Below are 8,221 nucleotides of genomic sequence, written 5' to 3'. Positions count from 1 at the left end.
GTCAGGAGGACAGCGCAGGTCGCTCCTGTAAATGGGAAAGGGAGAGCCCTCGCTGTACTCAGTCAACTGATTAATCATCCCTAAATTAAATGCGGTTTAAAAAACTGAGACGTTTATCTTCAGCCCAGTAAAGGGGAAGGGCTGTCGACCACCATCTACAGCACAGGTGTCAAACTCCGGTCCTGGAGGGCTGCAGTGTCAGTTGGCTCTTGGTGTGCTTCAGCGATAGTGATTCATTTAAGTCATTGATTGGCTGAAGAGCCCACACACCTTGTTACCAAGGCCTCAATTGGCTGCTTATTGAAAGGAAAACACAAATATCCGCAGACACTTCAGCCCTCCAGGACTGTCAGACACCCCTGATCTGAAGGCAGAAACAAAATGTACGCGGTAAAATGTTCACTATCAACTCAACTAGACGACAGAGTTTATATGTGTGAATGGGGATCGCAGGGACTCTATCGGAACATTATATTGTATATTTTACATCGTGCTAAATGGGCTCTGCTATTTCAGGTTTTATGAGAACTGGCAGGTTTGCTAGAAGTAAAAGTCAGCAGTAGTTTAGACTAGACGCCATACAGTGGTCCAAGCTTTTTGCCATTTATCAGATAGGCTTATAGAATAATGTACATTTGTTATTTAAAATCTATTTATGCAGCCGGATATTTAGTAATTTTGGGATTGGTACACTATATGATCAAAAGTATCCGGACACCCCTTGGTCTGGGGCTTTGGGATCAATTGGAAAGTCAACTGCCAGCCAGGCCTGTTCGCCCAATCAGTGCCCAACCTCACTAATGCTCTTCTGGTTTAATGGAAGCAAATCCCTGCAGCAATGCTCCAACATCTAGTGCAAAGCCTTCCCAGAAGAGTGGAGGTTGTTATAACAGTAAAGGGTGGACCAGCTTCATATTAATGCCCATAATTTTGGATGATATGTTGGATGTCAGGTGTCCACATACTTTTCGCCATGTACTGTACCTCGGGAAAGGGTAAAACAGTAGTAGCCCCACCTGGATATTAAACCTACAACCTCAGAGTTACCCTACTATTAGACTACACTGCCACCACCTCCACTGCCCACAAACAAACAGCTAAAGCAATATCTAATTAATATTCATAGGTCAACTAAATGCACAATCACAAAAAAACAACTAATCAGTCAGAAATGTAAGCTTGTCACACTTTTATTTGTGTGAATATCAGATAATCTGACATTTCTAACTGTGCTTGCCACCGGTGCCGAGAGCACAGGAGTTCTGCTTTGTTTGATAAAGATCAAAGCCAATTGTCCTTTAATGAAATAGAAACACAATCAAGAAAAAAAAGCAATAATCGTTTATCATAAGTGTACCAGATGTCACATCCTACATGTACACGTGTTTTTCTCCAACAAGCACATATGAAGATCTGCATACAAACTCATCGCTTGGTTTAGAATATCTAAAACTAAATTGCCTGCATATTTGTTTTGTCAGCTTGCTGGATGTGACATTTAAGTGACAAAAAAAAATCTTGGCTCGTTTGGAAGTCCTGAAACAGAGGAAAAATCCGCAGGATGTTTTGGTTGAAAAGAATGGCGGTGTTTTGGCAGGCACACAATAGAGGAAGGCTTTACATTCAACGCCGACTTCCCTAATGAGACGCGGCTTAAGCTCAACTGTCACAATCCTAAATCGCAGGCACCCAGAAACGTGTAATCTTCCCGAGTGTGGGGACGCCGGGCGCAAAGGCATACGCTTTGTGATGTCAAAGCAGAACCCAGCGTTCCCACGTCACCCAGGACAACGACACGGATCTGCAGTCTGTTCTGGATGACAAGGGAGGGTAGGCGGTGGAACCTCCATGCGATCAAAATTCCAGACCCGCTCATACGGACTGACGAACCAATCAGGTGCTCCAGATGGAAGACCTTGCCGTGGAATCTGGGGTCCACCCGCGTGAAGTCTCACCACAGAACTTAATTCGATGTTCTTCAAAAAACCCAAGCCAAACCTTTGATCAACTGTGATTGTAAATATATATGTAGTATTTTTACTATAAATCTGCAAGGGGTACACAACAGCCATCTTTGCGAACATTATTTAAGTGTATCCAAAGGATTGGTGGGGAGAAAAGAAATGAAAAACACAAAAAGGCTTTTCATTGAATAGATGCTATTTTCCGATCAGCAATAAACAAATTTATTTCAATTAAACCTGATACCTTTGTGAAACTGGGCATTTAGCCAGTAGTGTGTCGGAAAAAAACAACTTCTATTGACTGTAATTAACTGGTAATATAACTGACAATATTGTTTCAGTGCTACATATTTCACAAGCTCCCTAGAGGCTAATGAAAGGCAAGGAACTTTTTTAACATCCCCAAGTCTCTCGTGTTTAATTATGACTGAATTCAATTAGAGCACACATATCAGATATCTATGCCTTGCAAATCATAACCTTTCATGGGTCAGTTAACCGTTACTGTTTGCACCCATCTTATTCCTGTATCATGCTGCTAGCTGCTTCAGCACCATGTCGCATTGGGTTGGCCGACATAACCAGGTTTTCAATGTGCAAAGCTTTAATGTATACTTAAATTTTTGGTAGCGTCTCTTTTTCGCCAAGAAAGGAAAATGTGTTTTTTTATGGGTATTTCATAAGTTGCACAACAACTAAAACAATCTGGCTAAAGTTTTGTAATGGCCCTTTTTGGTGATATTTCTCTCTTTTTTTCCACTGAGAGCAATCATGTATTGGCTGATTTGACCTGAAATGGGATTCTTTGAGGAACAACCATTAGAGGATTTTCTCACTGTCCTTCTTTCTCTGAACACAATTGAGAAGGCTTTAGTTTATGACATAATTGTACACCCACAGTCTTGGCTGGTGAAAGTAAGGGTAAAGTAGTACTTTAATGATGATGAAACGCATCTGACTAACGATCCTCTAATGTGCTTTTTAATCCGGCAAACACAAAGGACGCCCGTTTTGACCCCGTGGCTGTCGAAGCCCCGGTTGTCTTTGGTTTAATGGCCTTTCTTTGTGTGTTCCTTTCAGAGAGACTCTCAGCCCTTTTTGTTTTGTTTTGTTTTTTGTTTTTTTTTGCAGAGCCTCTCCATGCGTGGTATCTTTTTTTGGAGGGCGGTGAGTCATACTTTCAGACGCAGACACGCCAAGAGAGAGACGACACAGGGTCACACCCTCGCTGTGAAACGGGGGGCGCGGGCGTCGACGCCGGAGTCAAACGAGTTGATGGCGGGAGGCGGTTTCCCGCCATGTGACTCATCGGCCGAGTCGCGGGCCCCCGAAAAGCGGTTAGCCGTCCCTCTGATCCCGCCGATCTCCCGTCGTTTTCCCAGTTCTCTCCAATTAATTCCCATCAGCCCCCTCACCGACGCGAAAAGAGCGCAGGGCGCCTCTCTCTCACAACAACACCGACGTCTGCCGTCGAATTAATTCGGACACCTGTCTCTGGAAAGAGGCATGACCAGACTTGCCAAAATCAATTTAGCGGAACACCCAAGGATGAGGCTGACCGGACGTGACCGGTAAGGGGGGGGGGGGGGGGGGGGGGGGGGCGCGTGGGGATGGATGTTGCGGGGGATTCACAGATTTCTGTTTAACCGCCCATCTGTGACAATTAATTCTGAGGAAAGGAATCCATTCTGTTCCTCTTTTTATTATGTTATTTTTTTCCCGTCTAAAAAAAAACCGCCACCAGCATCGCAGGCGCTCGGCTCAAAGGAAATGGCGGATAAAGACAGGCTAATGTTCCATTCCCGTGTAAAAACGGGGGTGGGCGGGGGGGGGACGGGGGGGGGGGGGGGCGGAGTTGTTTTCCACCAGACCGTCCTCTCAGACGCCAGCCTGTTGCTCCCGCTGCCCGAGCTGATTATTCCGCGCACCTGTCACCCACCTGCCCGTTAGCCACCCGCGTTTCATCATCCCCTGTCCCCGCGAAGCCTCCCTCGTGTTTTCCAAAACCGGCCTGTAGTTCAGCAAACACCCCTGCTTTTCCCCATCATGGTGCAGGTCTGTGGTTTAATTAGACTTCCTCCAACAGGATCAAACTCCCAGGGTACAGTGCTTCAGAGGTCCGTTTCGCTGTGTAATTAATCTGCTCATAAATGAGTAACCTGCTACTCCTCTTTCCAGCAGCGGGGACACATTTCACTGCCCCTGGTCTTTAAAAGACATTCTTTCCTTTTTTTTTTTCAGAAGAAGATACAATGAAAAATAAGGATAATTTTTAATGATCAGCTGGAACTTGAACTTGGGTGGCTCATTTGGAAAGGCCTTTTCTTTTGACTGTGGGTGTCAGGTGCATGAAATAGCGAGGCCTTCTGTGTATGCAATTAACGGTTATATTTTCATTTCAGACATTTGGCAGCCGCTTTAGGCCAAAGCAACTTTCAAGAAGTGCATTTAACATGGCAAGCAAACACCAGAGCTAGAGATTGCAGAAATGCATTATCATATAACTGTCACTATCAAGGTGCTGGTCTCAATACTTGGTTGATAAAGCAGGAATATGGTTTGTTAGTTTATTGATTTTACATATTAAATAGAACCATTTTTTGGAAACAAAATTTTGGAATCTATGCAGGCACAATAAGATGAGAAATCACAGTGTGAAAGAGTTTGGTTCCAAGGAGACCAAAAGTAAGATATCTAACTTAGCTATTTCACTCTGGACTGTGTTTCAGCTTAATGCCGCTTTTGCCGTTTGCAGAGAAGATAAATTGCAAGTCCTTTGTGATCCAGAGTAATTGTGTTTTTATCACTCTTTGGCTCGGTTAATGCGAGAGGTAGTTCAGAAACTACCTATGGGGACTACCTCAGAATGCCTTCCTGTTGCAGTAAAATACATGAAGAGTGAGTTCCTGTTCACAAACCTGTTCTCACCATTATTTCTCTCTTTGTGAAGGTTGTTTGATGTCAGATGTCAGCTAACCGCAAGAGCTAAAATAATTGCCCCATCAGTGGAGCCTGTTAAACGGCAGTTGCAAAAAAATTTGCATTCCAAAAAGATAAAAGTAAAAAGCAAACGTTTCTCTGGATGTTGTCTTTGTGTTTCTCACTCTTTCTTTTAAATCGTGCCAAAGATAATTTAACTGAATCTATGGATAACCAATGTGACAGATAACCAAGATTCCTCCTGAGAGGTAGAATCACATATAGGATTTCTGTTTAACAGAGGGAACTTACTGAACATTAAAAATGCCGTAAATATCCAGCTGTTTAAATGGATCGTCTCCTTCGATTCAGTAGTGTTGAATCGAAGGAGACGGAATGAACACTTAACTGTGAGTGAGTGTTGTAATCAGAACAGGATGTGCGAGCGTCGATTCCGAGCCGCGTGTGCGTGTGTGTGTGTGTGTGTGTGTGTGTGTGCGCGTGTGTGTGTGTGTGTGTGTGTGTGTGTGTGTGTCTGTGTGTGTGTGTGTGTGCGCGTGCGCGTGTGTGTGTGTGTAAGGTGTAAGTGCAGGATCAGCAGAGTATAAGAGGGCATAGGCCTGTCAGGGTTGTCTGTCGAGGCTAAGGCGTGAAGCGCCGAGGGCTAGCGGGTTGGGGGGGGGGGGGGGGGGGGGGGGGGGGGCGAGGGGTGCGGGGGGTGGGGGCGGAGGGGGCAGAGGGGTGTCTGCTAGGATGTGACAGGGTTACATTAGCGCTGAGAGGGAAGCGCTGTCACCGGGTTGTGGACGGAGACCGCTTACGGGTCCAAGGACACGCACACGCACACGCACGCGTCGGCCTGTCAGCCAACGCCACCGTGAAGCTGTCGTGATGTGCGGAGAAGGTCAAAGTCAGGCGATGTTAAACCTGCGGCCCGGCCCGAGGGTCTGCGTTATTCACTCCCGCGCAGGTTCACCGGTCGCGTAGATCGGCGGGCCAAAGAACAGCGCAGCCGTTAGCGTAGCCTCGCGGCTGTTTATCCTTCACCTCCCACAGTTTCTGTCTCTCTACACAGAGGCATTTCACATTAGTCTCGGGGGAAAATTAATAAAATCGAATTAATCCCCTTTTCTTCTTTCGCATTCTCGACTTGAGAAGGCAACAGTGCTACACTGAACAGCGGGACAGCAGCTTTGAATTCTGGGAATTTTCAATATCTGCTCCAAAACATGAGACTCGAACATAGCAAGGGGCATTTTCAAGTTTTTGATTTTTATTTATTTATTTATTTTTAAATGTATTATTATTATTATTGTTCTTGTTTTACTCATGATTGCTTTTCTGTTCTTGTAGCTTTTGATGTGCGATCCCTTCGCAGTGTCGCAGTTCCTGAACGTGACAAGGATGACATGCAGTTCCTTTCAGACTGCGCTGAAAGAGTGGAGTTTGTGTGAGTACCTGGGGGGTGGGGGGCGGTGTGGGGGGGGGGGGGTCATCGAGAGTTCAGGAAGGTTTTTATAGCAGGCAGATGTATACTTTCACCACCTGGGTGTCTGGGTAGCCGTTCCAGCTGTGAGGTTTAGCCTCAATGTAGGGGACATTACCGGAGAAGTCGAAGGAGCCTGAAATAAGCTGGATTGTGAAAATTGTACTAATAATACCCAACCCTGTGTTATCACAGCCTGGGGCACATCGAACAGATAGTTGCCTTGACAGAGAAGCTCTCCCTGTTCTGAGTTCGATTCTGCCCCCAGGAATATTCTGCAAACCACCCTAACCCACCGGATGAAAAACATAATCGCGATACAAACAAGGCAGGGAGAGAGACTTGTTTTGTAATTCACACGGTTTAGATGTCTGAATTGAAATATATTGTTTATACATATTTGTTTTCACATGAACCTTTTACATTAAATGTGCCATAAATTTTTGCACAGCCTGAAACCCAGTTTGGGACAGGTACGGCTGTTGTTGTCGGCAGGTAGGATTCATTAGCCTGGTTTAGGCGACTTAAAATAATTTTTTTTTTAATTTTAAAAGGTTCTTAACATAAATGTCCCGGTTGTCTTTGGTTTAATGGCCTTGCTTTGTGTGTTCCTTTCAGAAAGACTCTCAGCCCTTTTTGTTTTTTTGTTTTTTGTTGTTTTTTTTTTAACATAAATGTCCATCCTTTTCATAAGAAGATTTATGGGTACTAATTACAGGGCGGTACTCTTCCCCCCTTCCCCCGATGTCCTCTTAGATCTGCACACACAGGTGTGAATGAGCGCTCCACCAGGGGTCTGGGAAGCTCAGTGATCAGTGAAGCCATTGATCTGCGGATCAGCGTCGAGGGGCCCTGTCGATTTGAGGCAAAGCCATTTGGAAGTTCGGGGATCTCGGTTTGATCAGAGAGGACGAAAGACAGGATCAAGGCCCCGGCCCGACCGCAGTGCTTTAACCGCACCAAAAATTGCGGGGAATATCTGCAGTGAGAAAGTGAGAGAGAGAGAGAGAGAGAGCGAGAGAGAGGGGAGAGACAGAGAGAGAGAGGAGAGAGAGACGCGGGGGGGAGAGAGAGAGAGATGGAGAGAGAGAGGGAGGGAGAAAGAGAGAGAGAGAGAGACAGAGAGAGAGAGAGAGAGAGCTGGACGCCTGATTATTTATTCCAGCCGCTGCCAGACTTGGAGTGGCCATAATTGCAGCCTGAAGTCCCAGATAATGAAGGAAAGTCCGTGTCACGCTGCGCTCGCCCAAAAGAAAATGCAGCGGCGGAGTCGTCAGCGAAGGCCGAGGGCCTGTGTGGTGGTCAGGTGACGGGACGGTCTCCTAATCACATCGACACCGGCAGAGCCCTCCAGCGGGCCGCTGACCTTTTGATATCGCGGTGCCCGACGAAACCCAAATGGACTGTGAGTGAGGGTGATTCAGACGAACACGGGGGGGGGGGGGGGGGGGGGGGGGGGGGGGGGGGGGGGGGGGGGGGGGGGGGGGGGGGGGGGGGGGGGGGGGGATGATGATGATGATATGATTTAACCTCTCACCACAGCAGTAGGCTATCTGTGAGGCCTGTAGGGGAATGGTAAAATAGAAAAAAAATAACTGGGCATAGAGGTGGGATTCTCCCAGTGCAGTGGTCCCCTCAGCTCTGTTCCCGGAGATCTACCGTCCTGAAGGTGCCACAGATGAGCAGTGCAACGAGATCTCCAGCCGTTGAATGAGGAGTGTGCTTGGTTAGGGCTGGAGTGAAAACCTACAGGACGGTAGATCTCCAGGAACAGGGTAGGGCAGCTTGCTCTAGCTGGTGAGTGAGGCGTGTGGTTTCTTTGGGTTGAGTGAAAAACCTATAGGAAGGTGGA

Source organism: Anguilla anguilla, chromosome 7 (genome assembly GCF_013347855.1).
Source record: "Anguilla anguilla isolate fAngAng1 chromosome 7, fAngAng1.pri, whole genome shotgun sequence".
Lineage (NCBI taxonomy): Eukaryota > Metazoa > Chordata > Actinopteri > Anguilliformes > Anguillidae > Anguilla > Anguilla anguilla.
This window is presented reverse-complemented; position numbering follows the sequence as displayed.